The sequence below is a fragment of the Erpetoichthys calabaricus genome, chromosome 15, assembly GCF_900747795.2.
Source record: "Erpetoichthys calabaricus chromosome 15, fErpCal1.3, whole genome shotgun sequence".
In the NCBI taxonomy this organism is placed as follows: domain Eukaryota; kingdom Metazoa; phylum Chordata; class Cladistia; order Polypteriformes; family Polypteridae; genus Erpetoichthys; species Erpetoichthys calabaricus.
This window is the reverse complement of record NC_041408.2, coordinates 74,426,957-74,451,124: the sequence shown is the minus strand read 5'-3', so window position 1 is coordinate 74,451,124 and position 24,168 is coordinate 74,426,957. Positions and strand designations below refer to the sequence as shown.

Sequence of the window (24,168 nt, the reverse complement as noted above, 5' to 3'; positions counted from 1 at the left end):
AATCCATTCTTCCGTCTACCAATGATGTGTAGCCTGTGTCACTGGCTGTAACACAAGCCCAAAGCTCAATTGATCCAACGCCATGCTTAATAGTTGGAGACGTGTTCTTTTCCTGGAAGTCAGAACCCTGTTTTCTCCAAACATACCTTTGCACGTTGTGGCAAAAAGTTCTATTTTGACTTCATCAGTCCAAAGGACTTGTTTCCAAAATGCATCAAAATTTTTTAGATGATCATTAACAAACTTCAGATGCTGAATTTTGTGGCCAGGATGCAGGAAAGGTTTTCTTCTGCTGACTCTACCATGAAGGTCACATTTGTTCGGGTCCTGCTGCAGTGACAGTTGAGCAGCGCACCACCACTCCAGAGTCTGCCGAATCTTCCTAAAGGTCTTTTGAAGTCAAACGGGGGGATTTATTTTCCATTTTTAGCAATCCAATGAACAGTTCTTTCGGAGTTTTTTTGATCTTTCAGACCTCCGCTTGACCTCCACCATTCTTGTTAACTGCCATATCTTAATAACATTAGAAACTGAGGAAACCGCTACCTGAAAACGCTTTGCTATCTTCTTGTAGCCTTCTCCTGCTTTGTGAGCATCAGTTCTTTTATTTTTCAGAGTGCTAGGCAGCTGCTTAGAGGAGCCCATGGCTGATATTTGTTGGGACAAGGCTTGAGGAGTCCAAGAATATTTGACATTTGCATCACCTGAGGTTTCCTAATGATGTGTTTGAACAAGCCATAGTCCTGATGAGCTAATGGAGGTCTGAGACCACCTCGGGAAAAGTTATCTTGGGGTGCCCAAACTTTTGCATACACTGCAAAAAATATATATACAAAAACTAGACAAAAAAAAAACAGTTTAAAGGGGAGTTGTTTTGCTTTTATTTAGCAAAAAATATTTGCCAACGGGGTAAACAAAATGTACTTGGCAAGATTTCTTAAAGTAAGCTAAGAAAATGTAAATACAATTTTCTGATAAGTTAATAAGGAAAACAAGATTTAATGTCTTGATATAAATACTTTTCACTTACTTATATTTCATTTTTTGCAGTGTGGTGCTCCTTTCCCTTTTTTAACTGTACAATTATACCAAACAAAAACAATACACTAATCTTGTATAAAATGCTGAAACATGTCATCTTTAACTGTATGCCTTTAGGTGATCAGTTCATCTTCTGCTCACTTAGCTATTCAGACATTTTAAACAAGGGGGCCCAAACCTTTACATGCCACTGTAAAAGTGGCAAAAGAAGGCAAATACTGATTAATTGTTCAATGGAAATCAGGAAGGTGAAAAACAATAGAATTGAAAAAAGTGAATCCTGGACTGCCATGGTGTATGGAAAAGTAAAGAAGAGGAGAAGACAAAGAAAAGAGTTAAGAGAGGAGAAAGGCGTTCAGTTTCAGACCGCGTTCAACCATAACAAAGCAAAGCACATATGGAGCAAAGTTAGGACTGTTTATGATACGGCTGAAGAAGAAGGATGCAATGATGGAAAGGAAAAGCAGCAGACTGAATGTAAGCCAGAAGGAAAGTCAAATGTTGTATAAAGAGTGAGTGACACTAAAACTGAGACAATAGACGGTGGGAGTGCTGGAATGCACATGTTCCTTTTAATCAAAGACAAGGAAAATGGAACTGTGAAGTAGAGAAGAAGGAAGTGAAGAAGTTGCAGAGAGAAAGGAGTTGCATCATTTTTTTCTCATTAGGTTTTCTGAGTGTACTTAATCCGACACAGGGAGACCTGAAATTGATCCCAGCAGTGTACAGTGAGCTGAAACTGAAGAAGAAAGGGAAAAAAAGCACAAAGATTCAAAACGGGCAAACACTACAAAAAAAAACAATAAGAAACACAAATTCATAAATTCCTAAGAAATTAAGAATGATGAGTGTTTTTCCCACATCTCAAAGCATTGTTAAAAATGTAGGAGTCAGAATGTGCTTAAAAAGAAGAGTCCAAACAAAAATTCTTTATATATACAGCCAAAAAGCAGTACCACATTTCAAATGTTTATGCTACAAAAACGCTACACGATAAGATAAATTTCATTACGACACAAGAAAGGGTATACAAAATAGATTTTTTTTTTTTTTTTAAGGTGGTGGCCATCATTAGCGATACACTCTTTGAGACGATTTCTGAATGCTTGCATAACTCGTTTGGCCATTTCAAGGGGAATAGCGGCGATTTCATGGTGAATAGTGTTCTTGAGGGCTTCAGTGTGCGTATACCTTAGGCCCACAATAAGAAATCGCACGGGGTGAGATCAGGCGAATATGAAGGCCACCCGAGATCACCGCACAGGGAGATCAACTTTCCTGGAAACATGTCCCGCAAAACTTGCATGGATCACCGCTCCGTATGAGCTGTTGCTCCATCCCATTGAAACCAGGCATCCACCACATCCATTTCTTCCAGTTGGGTACACAAAAAGTTCTGTAGCTTTTCAATGTAACGTTCTGAAGTGACGGTGACCGTAGCTCCCCCCTCCTCAAAAAATTAAGGGCCTACGATGCCAAATTCTGCAATGGCACACCAGACTGTAACACACTCACTGTGCAGGGGTCTCTGATGAAGTTCACGAGGGTTGGTTTCAGCCCAATAGCGAATGTTTTGCTTATTTACGCAACCATTCAAATGGAAATGTGCCTCGTTGCTGCATATGACAATGGCATCTCGATGAACGGTTTGCAGAATGTCCGCGCACAACTCTCTACGGCTCTCCCAGTCTCTCTCAGTGAGTTCCTGCACTACCATCATTGTGTATGGATGGAAATTAAGGTCCTCATGCAAAATCCTCCTCAAAGACGTGTTGGAAATGTCTTAAGGCAGAAGCAGGTTTGCACACTGAACATCTAGGAGACTACAAAATTGATACCCATACAGCTTGGATGTTTTCAGGCGTTTGTACAGTCAGAGGACAGCCTGGAGATTTTCTGTTCAATGTTGCATCCGTCTGTTTAAATTTAGCCACCCACTGAAGAATTGTTTTCCGATTTGAGACGTCACCGTTAGGAGGAATGCTGAAGTGCGTACGGAAGGTGTGTTATGTAGTGATGATGGATTTGTTGTTTTTGAAGAATTCTTTGACAGCGAAAGAACGGGCCGCACCTACCCAAGGCGTGTTGCCGACTGAAACCGACAAGAGACCCCCCACCCCAACACAATCAGTTGCCTCTACCTGCGCAGTGACCTTGAGAAATGTGGTACTTCATTTTGGCTCACCCTGTATGTATATGTATATAGTCACACACGTGCAATTAGGGGGCATCCCGATACGTGAAGTCTCCGCTATAAAACGAGCACGAACAAGGAAGACCTTCTGCATTCCAGCCGTCCCCATGTGATGACTTCAACCCGGTCGCCCTCTGATGACATCATCTCCATCCCATCCCGTCCATATCATTTCACCTCTACTCCAATTTCCGGTCCATCCGCCATAAAATTCAGCTGCCTTTCCAATGTTTTGCCGAATGTGGATGTTAATTCTTACACTCTGTACAAAAAGCAGCAAATATTCTGGTTCATCGACAGTATATGGGGACGGTTCTCCAACCCTTAATCTGTCTCTTTGGTCTCTTTATCACAATTTATATATATATAATGTTGCTCAGTCCACCTGTCCATCATATATTTGTATTCTCACAACGTGCAAAATACAACCATTTTTGTTGCTAACATACTATTAATACTTCCAGAAAACTCAAAATAAATGATAAACAGTAAAGGCACACACCCATAGTACTGTGCATTTGAATTGAAGGCAGGATTCTTGACCAATCACTTAAAAGAATGCGTGTATTTTGCATGTTCTGAGAATACAAATGCATGGATTATATAACAAGAGTTATGTATTTTTTTCATGGACATTTTTCATATCTGCTGTTGTTCATAGTTGGTCACCATTGGGTCCCATTAAATTTGAATCTACATTATTTCTTTTCCCCAAAAAATATGAGGTTTTTTTTTCTCAGGTACAAACTACATAGGTTAAGCAACACATAAAAATATCATTTTTAGGTGAAATATTCCTTTAATGGCATGTATGATGTAGGAAAATGTAGATGGGAAGAACAGACTGATGTTAATCATCAGTTAATTAATTATTGATCAGTTTTGCCTTTGGCAATGCTAAGAGTTAATTAGACATTTCAGTTTGGTGTCCCCTTTATTTGATTTACCTTCCTCTGTGGATGGGCTCCTGGATGTTAGATGGGTATCAAGGTAACTGAAGCACGTTTGTTTTAAGAAACAGAATGGTACAATTTATAGATATGCAGAAGTATGATTACTACTTTATCATCTTTTACTCATTGTCCACATATTATAAAAGGACAAAGTATTAAAAACAACAAGGAAAAAGCAATATATTTTTGATATACTGTACATAGGCAGAAGAAAATCACCAACAACCTTCGCACACCCCACCCAACCCCCCCCCCCCCCCATTTCATAAGTGGCAAAAACATGACAGTTAAAGTGTTGACACCGAGAATAAAAGAAAAGTGAGGATGCCACATTTAGGAAAAGGTGGTTAGGAATACCGTTGGATGGAATCAAGTTTGGGATATTCATAATAATAGTTTGTCTGAAGAAGAAGCTCAGTTGATTTCCACTGCCAAGTATTCAAATCAGATCATTTCCACGGAGTTAGAGAAAGGCGGTGATTTTCTTTTCAGTTGCACGTCTGATGAAGACTATAGAACTAAATCATTGCGTCTTTTACCTTCTTTCCTTTTCAACATGGAAATCACCTTTAACCCTTTATCTTCTTAAAATGTATTGCCTTTGTGTCAGAAGGAGTCTCTGCAGACATGTCAGCTCATCATTGATTCACTACTTTTTTCAATTTACATCCTGCCTTTAGGTGCAATTTTCAGAAAACATGCAATCTCGTATCACCTATATGCTGGCGACTGCCAAATTTATTTCTCCCTCAAGTCAACTGACTCCACTAAACCTCTTCTCGACTGCTTATCTGACATTAAGGACTGGCTGGCTGTAAACTTCCTTCACCTGAACGATTCAAAAACCGAGGTCATTGTTTTTAGTCCCGACCGCAAACAGACCCTACCCCTTGGCTTCGACTTTCTTCCCATTCCAGTAACTTCGTCTGTTTCCAATCTTGGAATCAAAATGGATATGGTCCTGAAAATGGATGCTCAAGTCAACAGCACAGTAAAATCCTGCTTTTTCCATCTCAGGCGAATTGCCAAACTCAAACCAATTCTGCCTTACCACCTCCTGGAATCAGTAATCCATGCATTCATTACGTCCCGGCTCGACTATTCTAATTCCTGCCTATATGGTATTAGTAAAGCCACTCTTTTTAGACTCCAATTGGTTCAAAATGCGGCTGCAAGGCTTTTAACTGGAAGCAGCAGAAGCCAACACATTACACCGATTTTAAAAACCCTACACTGGCTGCCGGTTAGCTTCAGAATTGATTTTAAGACACTCGTCTTAACCTATAAGGCACTAAATGGTCTAGCCCCTGCCTACTTGAGTGTCTTGCTCCATCGTCACAATCCCCCTCGTGTTCTTAGATCCGCAGATCAGCTGCTCCTAACCGTTCCCAAGGCACATTTTAAAGTTCGTGGTGAAAGGGCTTTCTCCGTCTGTGCACCTCGGCTCTGGAACTCCTTACCTTTAGTGGTTAGGCAAGCCGCTTCAGTCGCCACTTTCAAATCACACCTAAAAACTCACTTCTTCACATTGGCTTTTAATTCTTAACCTGTCTTATTTCCTTTTGCTTTTTGCTATTTCTCTGTTTTATTGGGTCCCCTGACCTGTTTTTATTGTCTCTGTTTTAATTCTCTCTTAATGTTTGTTTTTAATATTTTGATTTTAGTCTTGCTTGTTTTAACTGTACAGCGCTTCGGTCAGTTGTAATGCTGTGTTTTTAAGCGCTCAACAAATAAAAATGGTATGGTATGGTATGATTAACGCCTTCTGTTTTCAAATCAGACTCCATAGACAAGCCAACCAAATGTCAGTTATATGGCTCAGCTACGGGACAGTCCAGGCTGGATGTAGGTTGTGGTACCAACTGCCATTGACTGTGTTGTGTAAGTCACTTACTTTTTTGCCTTATTTGCCACTGAAAGCACAAGCAAATGGGGAATTCCGACTGTATGTCAGTGTGTCATATGACGGATTGCAGGATTTTGTTCCTGCTGAGGTGCACTGCATTCAGAAAGTAACCGGAGCCCTTCACTTTTGTCACATGTTAAATTGCAGGCTTATGCTAAAATCGTTTAAATTCATTTTTGTAAATTGATTAAAAATAAACAGCTCAAAATATCCCGTTGACACTAATATTCAGACTCTTTGTTATAACACTTCAAATCTGGCTCACGTGCATCCCATTCTAGTGATCAGTGCTGAGATGTTCCTAAACCTTGTTTGCAGTCCCCTTGTGGTCAGTTCAACTAATCAGACATGAATAGGAAAGGCACACACCTGTCTATAGAGGGTCCCACAGCCGACAATGTGCATCAAAGCAAAAACCCAGCCATGAGGTTGAAGGAACTGGCAGCAGATGTACAGTCAGGATTGTGTCGAGGCACAGATCTGTAGAAGGCTACAAAAATGTTCTGCAGCATTGTAGCTTCTCAAAAGCACAGTGGCCTCCATAATTCCTAAACGGAAAACGTTTGGAATAACCACAACTCTTACTAGAGTCCTCTGCCCAGCTAAACTGAGAAGAGCTTTGGTAGGAGACGTGACCAAGAACCTGATAGTCACACTGGATGAGCTCCAGAAAACTTTGGTGGAGATGGGAGAAACTTCCAGAAGGACAGCCACTACTGCAACACTCCTCTGATCTGGGCTTTATGGTAGAGTGGTCTAATACAGGGGTTGCCAACTCTGGTCCTGAAGGACCACCATGGCTGCAGGTTTTCATTCTCACCCTTTTCTTAATGAGTGACTTGTATTTGCTGCTAATGAACTTCTTTTGAACTCATTTTAGTTGACCTGGGGGTATTTTTCGTACGTGGATTACTCGTTTATCCGGATGTAATTGATGACGATTTGGCCTGATCCTGGATCTGTCGGTTTTTCGAAACTCTTGCTGGAATTGTTGTCATAGCAACACATCCTAATCCTCAGACCTGCTCGGAGCAGGTTTGTTCTACGTAAACAAGGATTAGTTTACACACGTGATCAGTGACGGTGCGTGGAAGTCATCCAGTCAGGGCTTCGCCGTTCATGAATGAGCGACCAATTGATATTGGTGCACAAATTATATGAAGAGAATTTCATATAAAGAGGGTTTTGCGCGATCGGCAAGATCCTTTATTGCTCCTGGAGGAAATTCTTTTTGAAAGATACCGCTTTAGCCGATGGGGAATATTGTACCTCAAAGATTTATTAGCACCTTATATTCGAAGTCAAACTCGGCGAAGTCAGGCTCTCACAACCACACAGACAGTAGGCATTGCTTTGAGGTTTTTTACAAGCGGCACTTTTTTATATACTGTATGCGATGCGGAAAATCTAACTAAAAGTGCAGTTTGCCAGGCAATTTGTAAAGTCTGTTTGGCTCTGAAACATTTCCTTCGGGTTTTCATAGTGTTTCCTGGACACCTGCGTGTGCAGACAATAAAAGAGGCGTTTCATGTCATTGCAGGTAGGTAATACACAGGCTAAAACACCCACAGTTCCATGAAGAATCTCTCAATCAGCCTAACATTCTCATTACCAGGATTTCCAAATGTGATTGGGGCACATGGGACTGATCAGAGTGGAGTTTGATCAAACATTATTTGGAAAATGTACCTCTCCTCCTGATGTATAATCAGACACAGTGTCTTCATCAAATATTTGACCTTCGTCAATATCTCGTTGGTCAGACACAAGTTCAAGGGATATGACATTCCCTGCAACTGACCCAACAAAAAAGAGGGTTATATGGAACATACCTATGGCACACATGGAGGACAAATATGCAATGACCATCCTTTATCTGAAATGAAGTGACCACTGCATCCTGCCACTGGTTCTGAGGAGGACCTTCCCCCTGGAATGACCTCAGAAACAGGGCGATGGGCATTTTGCTGGAGAGCCAACTCTTCTGCAGGGGTTAGGTCTGGACCGCGTGGACCTCCACCGGTTTTTTTCTTGTCTGCCTTCTCATTAGCTTTAAAATTAATGTTTTTTATATTATATATGATTATTTATGTCAACAATTCTTTAAATAGTTATATATCAATATTTACCAGTTTGAAGTATATTCTTCTACTTCACTTTAACCTGTTCCCATGTTCTCCTTGTGCTCACGTTTGATCTGTAATTATGACATATTAAATAATAATTAATCTGACACATAGGAAATGAAACGCTGCTTTCAGTAACTACAATGCACACGCATTTAATTTGCCGGCCACTTTTTGCCAACTGTCTTTTCTGGTTTGGGCTGCTTTTGCAGTGTTACCCCTTGTGTATATTAAATCTTGAAATTCTTCATGTCCTTCGAATAAAAGGTCTTGCGCCGCATGTGTGAAAAAAAAATGCGCCCGTTCTTTGGTCATTTTGTTACAGCCTATCAAAGACTTGCTGATCATGTTTTCTAGACTCAATATATATGGGCTTTTCAATCAGCGCGCGCATTCATCTCGTATGATTAGATCCAGCTCGACTAATCTAATACACAGTTGCGTTTGAAAAACCGACCTATCCCGGAATGGTGTCATCGGCATTAATTCCAAGATGTGGCACCTGATCTCGGATGATTTAAGCGACGTACAAAAAATACCCCCCTGTTTTTGAAGACTCAGGCCCCTTGTTTCTTTTTCCTTAATTAGCAGCCAAACAATAATGAAATACAAAATGCGCCAAAACAACTGTTGTCTATCACACAATATCTGAAAATAAAGAAAGATGAAGGTCTCAGAAATGTCAATCTGCTCAGGTCCTCAAAACATTTTACCAGTATGCTCTTAGAAAAGAGAAAATCAACAATTTTGGAAATGTCTGCTAATGCAACCCCAGGAGCAGAAACAAGCCACAGAATTAAAGAACAGGTTTAATTAACAGGAATTGACACCTCATTATGTAGCTGGTTGGAGTTTGAGGCCCTGACTTAGTTGGTCTTCTGTTAGCTCCCTCACTTCACAGTTCATTTCTGTTTGGGTGCCATTTAAGGAAAGAAATGAAGCAATTCAGAGGAACGATGAAGAAATTCAGGAGAACAAATCTTAAAAAAGCAATTCAATTAAAATGAATTCACAAGAAGTTAATTAGTAGCACTCATTAAAAAAAAGGGTCAGAATGAAAACCTGCAGCCACGGTGGCCCTCCAGGACTGGACTTGGCGACCTCTGGTCTAATAGAAGCCTCACCCCAGGAAAACACACATTAAGGCCCAAGAACATTCCGTGATTTGATCAAACGAAGATTGAAATGATTGGCCTCAACTCTAAACATCATGTCTGTAGGAAAGCAGGCAGCACTCTCAACACTGAAGTGTGATGAGTGGCAGTGTGACGGAAGAAAAATAAATTGTCATGTTTCATATTTGATCTCTGCTCTATTCATAAGGTCTTGCTTTTGCAGTTGCATGACAGGTGGATTACTTCTGCCTGCCTGAGAAGGCACATTTAGAAGCACTTCCCGCCATTTCCTCACTCCTGAAGAGGATGAAGAGTGTGGAGTGATTTATTCATTCGTTTTGTTACGTCTTTTTGTTTTTTTGAAAGAATATTAGTCTGCACCTCCCTGAAAGTTTATTTGGACGAGGTTATTATTTCTTCCCTGTTATTATTATTTACTAATAGTTTTATGTGTGAAGCAGGAGAGATGTAGCATGGCGGCCGGGTGGCGAGAGTAGCACTTTAAGGACATGGTGGTTGGTTCGAAGTCGAGCGGGTAGCTTGTTTGAAAAGAGGGCACAAATGCCATTTAAAGGCAAAGTTTATTGGTAATTCTTTTTCCATAGGAAATGAGCTATTTGCATTATGAACCACTGTGTTTATGTTTGAAGTTTTGAAGAGAAGACTTGTTATTGCTTACAGTGAATTGAATGTAGTAATGATCAGCTGTTTTGCAGCATATACAAGTAGATATTTCTGAATTGCTGTAATTGTGCGAGACATTTTGTGCATTTTACATCCAATTGTGATAAAGACGCTGAAGGAGATATTGGCATTCTCAAACCAGGCTGATGGTTCACCTTCCAACGGGACAAACACAAAGCAAAGACAACACAGGAGTGGCTTAGGGAGAACTCTGGGAATGTCCTTGAGTGGCTCATCCAGAGTTTGGACTTGAACCCAATCAAACATCTCCGGAGAGACCTGAAAAACAGAGTGTCCACCTACGGTCTCCATCAAGCGTGACAGAGCCAAATCCAGTGGCATGAAGTTGTCTGTGTCACACCAAAGAAGACTGGAATCGCTGCAGATCATTGTGTTGGAAACGATCAGGCATGTGAATCATTTCTAATGAAGCACTTCTGCTCTTTGGTATGCTTTCCAAGAGTGCGTTTTTATATTTGCTGTTCTGGACCTGCAGCATTCTTCTGAAATATCAATAAATCAGAAGGTGTACTCTGTTTCTGTGAACAATATCCACCCGAACACAAGGTAACACTAAACAAAATCAGATGACATTCAAAACATACAGATGAGCAAAGAATCAAAACACAGTTTTGCCGACTTTAACAAAGCTCCTCTGTCCAAAACTCGATGATCCACATTCCTTGAAGCAGAGGCAGCAGGGTCAACACTCTAAAGTCTGCTACAATTAAACTAAAATAGTTAATGTGACTCACCAGGGTGACGCCATGTTCTCCTGTCAGTGGGAGAGGCTGCACTCTTGTGTGTATCTTGTCCTCCACACCTCCACAGAGGTGCACTTGTGTTACCCCAGGCTCTATGAAATATGAAAGCCAAGGTCAAAAAATACCAGAAACAAAAGTCAAAGCTGTTACAGTAAAAAACTGAAGAAACACAAAATGTCATCTATTTTAGTTCAGTGGCTTCCAGGTTCAGTGCTGAGGAACCCCTGTGGTGCAACGTTTTATTTAAACCAATTTCACAATCAGTGGATCATTATTTCATCCTACTGTCTAACGGAGCCTGTCCTTTTTTATTCTTTTATTGTAAGAAATGTGGACATATTTATATATTTACCAAAACGTTCTCAGAAGAGAAAGAGAAATCCCTGGGTACCACTGGTTTGACTTTGTGTTGCTCACGGAGTCCTGAATGAAGCACATTACCTGCATTGTGAGGGAGCGTCAGTTAGTGCACTACGACCATGTGGCGTGACTCCATGAGGGTGATCGGGCTCACTGTTGAGGACTCATGCGGCTGGACCAGGCCAAGGGGACGCCCATGTAATACCTTACTGCAGCAGATTGATGGCTATTTCCAGAGTGTGGGACTGGACCACGTGTCTGCCTTGGGGGTTTTCAACCAGGGATCCCAAGCTGTTTCATCGTGTGGTGAGTGTGGTAACACGCTGCACCAGTGCATGCTCCCCAGCCTGACCAGACCTCACCAAAACTTTAAGGTTCCTAAACCATTTTCTTTTTGCTTGACACGTTTTCATAGAGTTGGTACCCTTAATCGTATCCCAGTGCTGTGCAGGTACAGGGTCCTCATTGTCACGTGAACTGTCGCATGCCAGTGAAGTTCATGCACCACGCTGCCGCTCTCTGGAGCCACGATAAGTGGCTGGAACTTCCTTACCTCAAAACGTCTGTCTTCCTTACCTGAAATAACAAGTTTACCTTGAAGTTAGAACTACAATTAAAGTCCAGACAGCACTAAATTATTTCACAGCCATTTTTGCTATTTGTGGTATTTGGTACTGCCCAGAGTGAAAAATTAAATGTTTCTCAAACAAGTCTTTATTTCTTCAAGTACACTTGCAATGTAACTGCTATGTGTAGGCCATCCCACCAATGTTTGGAAAGAGGAAGGGATGTTCTGTTCATCTTCTAGGGTCACCTCCTCTGACTTTTGTCTCATCCTCTACACAAATGCAGAAGAATGCTCACCCTCCAAGAAATACTTTGCTCAAAGATCAACAAGATGGCCCTCATTCCTCTTTAGAAGATCAGCTCTCAGTACTGTATGCTGTTATGGCTACTAAAAATAGAGCAGCGTTACTTAGCAATTAAAATCCATGGTTTCCACCCAAATAACAGCCTCTTCAAGCAGGCTTCAGTTTACTGTCCTAAAAGCCACCAAATGGACTACACGGTTAATAACCTGAAAGGCTGTTTGAGCACTAACAGGCCATCTTTTTTAAGAAGCTCTTCTGAAAACAGCTGTGTGTCAAAATTTGAATCGATAGATAGATAGATAGATAGATAGATAGATAGATAGATAGATAGATAGATAGATAGATAGATAGATAGATAGATAGATAGATAGATAGATAGATAGATAGATAGATAGATAGATAGATAGATAGATTTTACTAAATCCCAAGGGGAAATTCACAATCAGTGTGAATCGAGTGTGAATCCCAAGCACCAAAACCATGGCATATTCTTAGGGGCTTTTATTAAGACTTTGAGGGTCCTCTTTATTCAGTGACATTTGTTTTCTAGTATTTACTGAACGTTCAAGTATTCAACAGCAGCATTCAGCACTTGGCATTTAACGTTTCAGAGGTTTCCTTGTGCATTCCTGATCAACAATATGTAGCCTGAAATAATATGATAAGCGGTGTAGTGGAACTGGGCCCCCCAAACAAAACCACACACAGAGTCCCGGGTTCAAATAATCAAGCGCGTTTATCCCACACAATATGTCCAAAGTAGCACAAGCACAAATCACAGGTTCTCTCTCTCCACCGTACTTCTCTTTTTATTACCGCACTGCCCTCCTCCAGTCGAGTGTTGCTTTATGTCCGCCCAGCTCTGACTCGCCTGGATAAGGGAGTGCGGTCCCTTTTATTACAGACTCAGAAGTACTTCTGGTGCCAGGACCATGACCTGATGAAAGTACTTCCAGGTCATACGGAAGCCCCATAAATTGGGGAGCACATCTTCTGACAGCAGCACCCATGGTCCACACCAGGGTTGTGTTACCGGACTACATCTCCCAGCATTCCCTGCTGGTTCCCAAATGGATGTCAATACAGAGGGCTGCTGCCATCTTGTGTCATGGAGGAATAATGTTTCCCCTGCGGCATCTTTTACAATTGATGGGCTGTCCTCCCATCCCTTCTGGCCACCGCTTCTGGGTCTGGCTCCTTCCTCTCTCCTGGCTGGGATGCACATCTGCCAACTCGGAGCCCCCTGTCTGGGTAAGGAACCACCCCCTTTTCTGGTCGGGATGCCCGTCCAACCCATGTGGCACTGACAGTGGCTATACTTTTAAAACGTGGCAATATTTACCTTAGAGAAAGAAAAACTATAAAGAAATAACAACTTTATATGCTGTTACTCACACACGCCTGCTTCAGATAAACCAAACTTTCCCAAAGACGTTTGCAGGCTTAGAAATCCCCTTCAGCAAACATACTCACTCAGTGCTGCTTGTTTCTCCTGCTCCTCCCACAATCCTTAGAGGGCCCGATGTTATTGACCCAGTCTCCTACAATACTTGAAGATCTCCTTCTCAAAATTCTCACATATTACACTGAACAACATGTGTTTTAAAACGTTTTGCTTCCTGAAAAACATTTTGACGATTATGATAGACAACTTCCAGCTGAACCCAAAAAAGGAGAGATGAGACAAGAGGTCTTTACTGTCACATACACTGTGAGAGCCAAGTGAAATGCTTGTGCCAAAGTTGAGATGATGTATACTGTAAATAAATACAGTGCATAAGAATAGCAAAAGATAAAAAAAATAAAGAGCATTCATAAATAAGTACGGTGTATAAGAGTGAAAAAAGTAACATACAGTAGAATTAGACATAAACCAGCAGACGGGTACAACACACAGGCAGGTAGGCTCAGGTTACTAGAAGTTCAGTGACCTTATGGCCTGGGGAAAGAAGCTGTCTCTGCAGCAGGAGGAGTGGGTGGTGGGGCTCCGGTAGCTCTTCCCAGAAGGCTGATGTGATAAAATAGGAACTGAGATCAGAGATCGTGGATTCAGCTCTCCATAAACATCTGGTTGAGCAGATGGCATGAAGCTGTGGAAGGCCAGCCCCAATTACTTTAGAAGCAGCATGGACAGTCCTTTGTAGGAGCTTGCAATCCTGGCAAGTCAGGTTTACACCCCACAACTGTGATGCATCAGCTCAGGATAGACATTCACTAGTGTTTTGGTTTCACCCTTAAATTTCTTTAGAGAGCCTTTGCTGAGCCATCTTCAGTATGCAAGTGGTGTTTTCAGACCATAAAAGGCAGTCAGTGATGTGGACACCCAGGAACCTGAAGCTGCTAACTAACTGGACAGTAGAGCTGCAGATGTGGAGTTCAGCGTGACTGCCTTTGTTGTTTCGGAAGTCAACCATCACCTCCTTTGTTTTGTAGAAATTCAGGGAGGGGTTGTTGTTGTGGTACCATGCAGTCGGAACTTTTACCTCCATCCTGTAGGAAGCCTCTTCACTGTCACTGAACTTGTCTGTAAACTTGATGATGCTGTTGCCAGCAAAATAATTCTCCTGTTTCCGTACCGAGTCTTTGCCACTTCGATTGCCCTCCGTAATTCGTACTTCTTCTTGTGTTCTGTGCCATTTGAATTAAAAACGGCAGTCTGTTTCTTCAATCACATGTGGACAGCGTTCACCCAGGGCTTCTGGTTAGGGAAGGCACATGCAGTATGGGTAGGCGCACACAAATCCATACAGAACCCGACATAATCCATCACCGAGTTGGCATGCCTACAAATTCTCAGAGTAATCTTAAAGGACGCACCAGTCACTCAATTCCAAACAGTCCTGTATAGTTTAGATTTGTGTTCCAGAGTCCAGCACTGTGCTCCCCTCATCACTGGCCAAAGTGTGGGCACAGGAAAGACTTGTAGGTATTTTTAACTGTGGTGTAGAAGTGATGAAGTGTCCAATTGGCCCTGGTGGAGTAGGTGACATGCTGGTAGATTCTCAGGGAGGACTATCTTGAGGTTGCAATCATTGAAATTTCTCATGATGATGGAGAATGCATTTATAGGTTGTTGCGCTCTTATTTACAATTGGTGGCACACAGCTTGTCTAGTGCAGCTACAGCCGTGAGTAGCACTGTGGAAAACTTTCTCGGCCGATAAAAAGGCCGGCACTTGATCATCGAGTATTCCAAGACAGGTGAACAGGACTGGGAGAGACCACTTCCACATCAGCGTACCAGGATCTGCTAATAAAAAACCACACAACTCTAACCTTTTGTCTTACCCGTGATTCTGATGTTGCCGTCTGAATGAGGTACAGAAGAGCTCTGAGGTTGAAAGGCTGTGTGTGTAGTGTTTGGGCTCGGGCAGGTTTCAGTGAAGCAGAACACTTTGCATATATGCAGTCATACAGTACATATAATATAATTTTAGACTGAATGTATCACATAGGAACATGTGGCCTGAATGGGATCGGGAGTCTCACCTTCACCTAAGCTGCACCACAGATGTACAAAAGAAAAAAAAAACGTGTCTTATAAAAGATGGTGCTACCCTCACCTAGAAAAGGAGGGCAGGTGGCACAACAGTTCACTGCTTTCTGCAAGTCCAACAAGAATCTCGTACAATACTGAAATGAGCACAAAGGTCTCAAGGTGCTCCTGGGTAGAAGGTGTTCGCAGCCAGGGAAGGATTTATTAATAAGGGCATTCTGGGTGTATGCCCAGGGACCCATGATGGCATGGGGTCATTTCAGCAAACTCGCCCCCTTGGTCTGAAAGACCAAAGCCTCTCACCCCCAGCTTGATCAAACAATTGAAAATCTGTAAGTTGAAATAATAAAGTGATAACCCCACCTCTCTGCTCTCTGAAACAATGAAGTATCTGCAAATCGAGTGGGTGTCCTGAGGGAAATCGAGTATTACAGCGAAATCAAAAAAGTGGCAAATACCACAATGCATTAAATAACCCAGTGTCGACACACTGCATTGTTTTAAGTATAATCAAGTCCTTGATAAGGAGCTAAATCACCCAGGGGCTTGTGGGAGGGGGTGGTCTTAATCCGGCCTTATACTCAGTCTGTTGTTCACAAGCTTCAGTATGGAGAAGCTTCATTCACAGGCTACTTGTGTCACAGACAATGTCAGCAGCCTAAGCCAATGACGCGGCAGGCATCAGTCAACAGGTCATAGTGAGACAGGAAGACTTGGAGGCATATGGCAGGGTTTTTACAAGCTGTATGATTTTGGGGTCTCATCACAATCACAATGATTATCATCTGATCCTGAGAGCTCCTTACTGCCCTCACAAATTATGGGTACAAATGCTAAAACCCATATTGTCACATGATAGCCCTGCTTGACAAAAATAATAATTTTCTTTTTATCATACATTTCAAGCACAATGTGTTTTCTAGGTTATAATATAACAGAATTAGACACCATACTATCCCATCCAAACCCTATTAAAAAAAACATTAGAGCACGAATTTAAAATAATTAACCCAAAACGAATCAGGTAAAGTGCACATCTACCACAGCACTGTGCCCATACATAAATCAGATAAAGGCGATGTGTTAAAATAAGAGCTGTAAACACTCTTAGGTGTTGGCCATCTGGTAAGAGTGAGTTTAGGGAGGCACTAAAAAGGTGCAGTGAGTCTGCCGTCCGATATGGTGATGGCATTTAAGCTTGGCCTACGACTACCAAGGAGAGTTTAAAATAATGAGCGTTAACAATGATGCAGCCATTATTCATTTAATCGTATACCCCGGAACTGATCTGAAGGCACCCCAGCTCTTCCCTTCCAAATCAACACAAGAACCTAAGATAACCCGCACTCCCCAAATCATTTCTTCAAGGTTGGAATGTCTGGGTAACGACAACATGTCCCAGCTAACGTTTCCTATTTATACTCATGTGTGACTGCAATTTCACTTGCTAGCTATCAAGGAAAACTGGTTTTGTAATAAGCATTATTCTACACCTAAAGCTGTTTAGGCACAATGTGCTCTGGATGACAGTGAACATTTACACTCAGAAACAGAAACTACCACTAGCACTGCCATCGCCTGGACATTCTAGCATCCCATTTGCCATACAAACGCTGCTTATCAACAGTTCATATCTACTTGAAAACGGACTGTTTCTTCTGCTTCACAATCTGTTTCTGCAATAAATAAATGCAGACAGACGTTCAATGAGTTCAGTAAGAGCAAAGAACTAAAATAAATCATACATGCTGTTATAAACAAGTAACCAACAGATACACAGCAGCCTAAACTTAACACAACCATCATGCCTTGAAAACACAGGGTCAGTGAACTGTCTTCACGGCTCTGTAACCCGTCCAGGGTCAGCCTGGTCACATGCCATTCACCAACTACACCTCAGCCGCCTCAGACTCCAGGCTTGAAAAGGAGCCCACCACTGCTGCCTCCGACAATCAGGCCCTCCTGCCTCCATTATCATTTCTGTCTGCTTGTCAACACAACACTAGCCCATTAATACTTTTGTAACACACTTTCAGCTTTTCAGTTTCTTCAGCTAACTGTATAATAGTCATCAATTATCCATCCATCCATTACCCAACCCGCTATATCTTAACTACAGGGTCCCGGGGGTCTGCTGGAGCCAATCCCAGCCAGCAAAGGGAGCAAGGCAGGAAACAAACTCCGGGCAGGGCGCCAGCCCACCGTAGTAGTCCACAATTATGCAGGCTAAAAAAGACTTGAACATGGCAGCTGTATCCATAACCGTGTTGCATTGAAAGAAATAATAAACTATTTTCTCATTAATGAAAGAAAAAGAATGTATTCGGTCAGATTGTTGCTGTCCATGACAATGCCTTCCTCCTTCTGCTTCTGTCTTAATGTCCAGCTTCCCCTCGATTGAAAATGGTATGTGGGCGTTTGTGAAATCCTGTCAAATGAAGCACAAAAAGGGCAGCAGGTTTCAAAAAGAACAGACCTGTCCTTAGTTCTGGTCTGGGCCTACTGGATAAGCCTCACCTCCAGGGTGCCTAGCCCCAAACTCAAGAGGCAGGCTTTCTGAATGGGCTAAAGCTCTTAAATGTTGGGATGAGAAAATCATAAAACCCTCTGGGCAAATAAAAACAAAAGTCCTTAAAACATTAAAATATTTATTATAAAGAATTCAAAAGGGAGCACCAAAGACAATGCAGGGAGAAAAGAACAAAAATAAGCTTTGACTTAAAGGTAGCAGCCTAAAGCAAACAAATCCAAATAAATCACAAGTGCAAAAACTATAATTTTCTTTATATCATACATTTCAAGCAGAAAGTGTTTTCCAGATTGCAAGATAATAAAATCAGACATCCACACTATCCCATCCAACGCCCACCCCCTTGTGTGACATTGATAAAAATATTACAGAATAAATTTTAAAGGAATTAACCCAAAACGAATCAGGAAAAGTGCATATCTACCACAGCACTGTGCCCATACATAAAACAGATAAAAGCGACATGTTAATGTAAAAGCTGCAAACACTCTTAGGTGTTGGCCATCTTCTAAGAGTGAGATTAGGAAGGCACTGAAAAGCTGCAGCACACCCGCCATCCCATATGGTGATGGCAGTTAAGCTTGGCCTACTACTACAAGTGCCTTCAAATGTAAGAAGAGATCAAAAGCCAGACATTCCAATCCAAATACAAAAGTCACAAGAAACAGGAGTCCATACAAAGAGGCAACGCTAAAGCTGACAATTACCTCAGCAGCTTTGGTGTTCATACAGCTGGGACAGTCCTCGAGTTCCATCCTCGAGTGGCCCTGCCTCCCCAGGCTCCAAATAAAGGAGACAAAAACACTAGACTTATCGTAAGACAAAATGGCAAAAGTAATAAACAACACAATATCAAAGAACATGATTCACCATGATGGAAGGGAAAGTGTTTGAGTATCTGTGTGTCCATCCGGTTTCTGTGTATCTGTTTTATTCCATTTGGTATGGGATTCATAAAAGCAGTGCTAACGTTTGAGATGCGCCATCTGCTGGAATGAAAAATGCAATGCCCTTAATTACTACATGCAAAATACACTCCAATAGATGGTGCACGGCAATGTTAATGCTGATTTCTGCCCATCTTAGGTGGGTAGCACAGTTAGTAATCTGTAAATATAATGTAAAGTTGAGTGAGTGACTGACTGACTGACTCACTCATCAACTAAAACACTACTCTCTGTTTAGATAAAAAGCTGAAATTTGATGGATTGTACATCTAGGCCAGCAGGTATCCGCTAAGAAAGGACCTATTGATATATCAATATCTAGGGGTAAACCCCAACTCACAATCCAGAAACTAAATACCCCAACATCTCAAAAATATTTTTAATTGAAATTTGGTGACATTCTTACAAAGAGAAATTTAGCTGTCCCATTTTATTTAATTGTAGTTATTTATTAATATTATGCTAGGATACATACTCTGTGCTGCACTGAGAGGGGGCTTTACGTAAACGAAGGACACAGCAGAAGCGATTGATGGGTCACGTGAACAGCAGCACTAACCAACGAGGCGGATGGCCAACTGAAGAAGGAACGTTTTTTCTGGACAGGAAAAAAAAAAAGAGAGACATGATCACGTTGTGAAATGGACAAGGAAGCTCAAGTAAGATGCAAAGCTTAAAGGTTAGCGGGTGCACCTGTAAAGCTCCAGTGAGGCTGCCAAAACTGGAGCTGTGAGTGTTGGTGTTCCTGCGCTAGAAGCAAAAAGGGAGGGAGAGAGAAATAGAGGCGGAAGTGGCGTCCTCTGATCCAAGACAACCTGGGACTGATGGCATCAGCTTAACCTTAATGGGCCCCATTGTGATATACATTTGAATCTGAGGACTTTGAAAGGGGACCCCCATGCCGACCTGCGAAAACCATTTACATATACATGTGTGCTGGACTACTTTAAACGGGCTCTTCAAAATTCTTTACACACACATTTGTATCTATGAACTTCAAAGGGAGACCACATACAAATGAGGAAAAACAGGAATATTAAATACTTGAGTGAACCGTGTAAACAGATTAAAATAGTTACACATCAAATAATGATAATAATAAGGTACTGTTATTAAATTTCACTTTATTCCTACTGATTACCAGTTTCAATTCAAAAGAATTCAGTTTCCTGTAAAACTGTGTTTGGCAAATACCATCAACAAAAGCCAAGTCACTAGGAAAAGTACGATTTAATCTGACACAGGAATGTTTTACTCAGGTGCAATTGTGTACAGCATATTCAAGAGTAAGCAGATCCAGTGACCTAATAATATTATTTTTATTTATTATTGGACTGATCTCTTTATCCAAGATGTCTTACATCTTTCAGAGTTTTTGTCTTTTCAGTTGGAGCACAGGCCGGTGAAGTGACCTGCTCAGGTTCACACCATGTCAGTAGCGAGATTTGAACCAACAGCTTCAGAGTTTGAAGTCCAAAAACCGTAACCACTACACCACACTGCCTGCCAATAATATTAGCCATTGGTTTAAAAAAATAATAAGCAAAATAACCTACAAATATTGTATACAGAAAAGCATTTCCCCTCCCATACACCTGATTAACCAATGGTACTATGACTGAAGCCCACTGTCTTACAAAATGGCATGGGCTAAGCAAGTAAGAAAATATGAGAACATGTGTTTCAATGACCAAAAAATGTAAGAAGCCAAGAGGGGATGTGCAATATTATTTTTTTTATTGTTTATTTGAGACAACAAAATAATTCAAAATATTTTTCTTGAGGACGTATAATAGCAATATGTATGTACATATATATATGTGTATATATATACTGTATATATATATATACAGTATATATGTGTGTGTGTGTGTGTGTGTATGTGTATGTTGTCACACACGTGTGAGTAGGAGTCAACTAAAGGCCCATTATTCAACTAAAGGGCTTGAATAATGGCAACTCCACGTCTGACCAGGGGTGCACTAACTGTCTCTCTCGATCCCTTGCAGACCATTCTTGGGAAATCCCACAGGGTTCTGCTGCCTCTGATGATGTCACTTCCGGTGCCGCCTCCGAGAACATCACTTCCGGTCCTACATCTGTCACTTCTTACTCTGTCCTTTAAAGCCGCCATTTTGTCTTTCTTCTGTTCTGTTCTGTTCAGTTCTGTTTTAGACTCAGTCGAGTGAACAACTCTCTAACCTTTAAAATACCTTTTTGCAGCCAAAGGATATTATACGGGTGGCTGCTCCAAACCTTTATTATGTCTAAGTATCGTTCTTGTCACATGTATATATGTGTATGTATGTATATATGTTTGTATATATATATATATATATATATATATATATATATATATATATATATATATATATATATATATATATATATATATATATATTGTCACACACGTGCAATTAGGCAGCTAAAGGGCTTGAGTAATTGAAATACTACATCAGACCAGGGGGTGGCGGAGTGTGCTGACTGTCTCTCTCAGTTCCTTGCAGACTATTCCCGGGTGGCTGCCCCAAACCTTATTGACTATCTGGAGTTTTTTTGTGAATATATATATATGTGTGTGTGTGTGTGTATGTATATTTTATATATATATATATATATATATATATATATATATATATATATATACAGTCAACCCTTGATATACGACCGGCCTGACATGCGAACAACTTGCTTTCCGACCAAAATTTTTGTTTTGAATTACGACCAACGTCTTGCGTTACGTGTATCCTCTTGTGCGATTGTAAACAAACAGCCGAGAGCGTTTGTAAGCGTCAGTCGGAGCCCAGATACATGTGTTTGTGGACGTAATTTCGGTCAGTGCAGTTTATATAATTTATTTCGATAATTGCTAAGGAAGTAAGAGAAGGTAACAAAGGTAAAGAAAGCGATCACAATCGAAACGAACAAGGAAATTGTGTGGAAATATGAGAGTGGTGTTCGTGTGACCGATCTCGCTAATATATACAGCATGTCGAAATCCACCATCTCGACAATTTTACAAAGAAAAGATTTGTATAAGGAGGCTCCTTCCAAACAAAAACCACCTTCCATTTCATTCTCCTCCTCCTTCCTTCCTGCAAGCCAAAGATGTCAACTTAAATGGTGAATACAGTATGAAATTGTTGTTTCTGGTAGGCTAGGCACTTTTTATAACTTTTTGGTTAGTACATTAGAAAAATTATTGGTGTTTTTGGTAAATTATGCACATTATACAACCCTTTTCTATTAAAAAAAGTTAAGTAAGTGTTGCTGTGGGTGGTTTGGAACGCATTAAGGGCATTTCCATTATTTCTTATGGGAAAAATAGTCTTGACTTACAACCAACTTCAGTTACAACCAGCCCTCGCGAACGAATTGAGTTTGTAAGTCAAGGATCCACTGTGTATATATTATATATATATATATATATATATATATATACAGTATATATGTGTATGTGTGTGTGTGTGTGAGTGTATATAAGTTTTCTTGCAATAACAAAATAATTTTTTGGAGATTGTGAGAAAATGAAGCTTAATCTTTGCTCCTAGTAAGTTTGCTAACCAATGACAACAACTGACACCAGCTGATGAAAACTCATGTGATACGTCCACAAATGTAAGCCTCTTTGCATCATGTCTTTCTGCCAGCAGTGTAATCATGTTGACTTGTTGCCTGCCTGCTTTGTGTTACTTTGTGTTAAACTGCAACAACTAACATAGGCTCAATTTCAGTACCAATATCCAATCCAATTATTTTTGAGAAAACCAACAATTTTTGAATTTATCATAACTTGCCCATGTGCCAAACTTAATTTGGATTACTTCTTTGGAGTACTCTGTGTATTATTTGCAGAATGCCCTCTTGGTTCAAACATGATTGTCCTTTCATACACAAGTGATCCACAGTCCAGTCATCATATGATATCCAAAAAGCTAAATATTAAAAGTTTCCAAACGCATAAAACTTAATTTGAGAAAATTATTGCATTGTCTTGAGAAAACAATACAAAAAAATAAAATAAAAATAATTACATTGCACTTTCTCTCTAAGCTTCTGTAAAAAAGGCTAAAAAAATAAGAAATAAACTTGAGACAGGGCAGCCACCCAGGCTGTACCTTAACAGGGAGCAGCAGATAGCAATACTTATAACTGGAAGTGAATTGGCTGCCTTAATACAAAAAGCAGGCATTTGAAGACAAACATTGAGGTCAATATTCAGGAATGTGAAAAAAGTGTAGCTTAGAAAGAAGGAGCAGGGAGGCAGTCAAAAAACTCTACTGGAATTTAACAGAAATTAAGAAACATGGGTTAAGATAAGAAAAATAAATTAAACGTGCCTATATCTATCTATCTATCTATCTATCTATCTATCTATCTATCTATCTATCTATCTATCTATCTATCCACACTGCTCAGAAAAATGAAGGGAACACTTAATCACCCCAGTCTTACACCAAGTCAGTTAAGCTTCAGGGATGTCAGTCTGTCCGGTTAGGAAGCCTAAGTGATTGTGAATCAACTTTACCTGCTTTGGTTCAAATGAAAGTGACAACAGGTGCACTGGAGAGGCAACATCAAGACAACCCCAAAAAAAGGGAATGGGTTTGCAGGTGGTGGCCACAGACAATGGCTCTCTCCTTATTGTTCCTGACTGACTTGTCTCTACTTTTCAGTTTTGCTACCGTCCTTGTCACTGCCAAAGCAGTTACATGAAGTGGACATGCTTCTTACACTGTACACAATACCGATGACACTTTATTTTTCGCTATGACACGTGAATTAATGTGTTGTAGAAGTCACCACCAGCAGTAGAGCCACAGGATGGAGACTGTCCTGACGACTAATCAACTAGAAAAGCCCTGACACCTCCGTGGCCTGTTTCCTTCTGGTGATCATCATTATCCTGTTTGGAACAGATGACCTCCTACACCTGTAGATGTATACAGTAGGTAGATTCATAATCTGGATTTGATACAAAATCATGCTGCTTTGAGGGTGGGGGGTCTAATGTGGAGGTAATCTACAGACTTTCCTTTGCAAAATAAAAAAGTGCAACATTGTCTTTATTGACCCTGTGCTAAGCAAATATTGCCTTCTTCTTTTAAAGTGGAGGAATGTGTTGTGTGTATTATTCTTATGCAACTCCTGTGTTCATAGCCCTATTTGCTTAGGCAAATG

At 40.8% G+C, this 24,168-nt stretch overlaps 1 protein-coding gene across 1 annotated transcript in view; it reads left to right on the top strand.

The window, feature by feature from the left end:
- The window catches only part of LOC127525979 (uncharacterized), a 340,677-nt gene that overhangs the window by 221,579 nt on the left and 94,930 nt on the right, over positions 1 to 24,168 (top strand). The window lies entirely within an intron of this gene.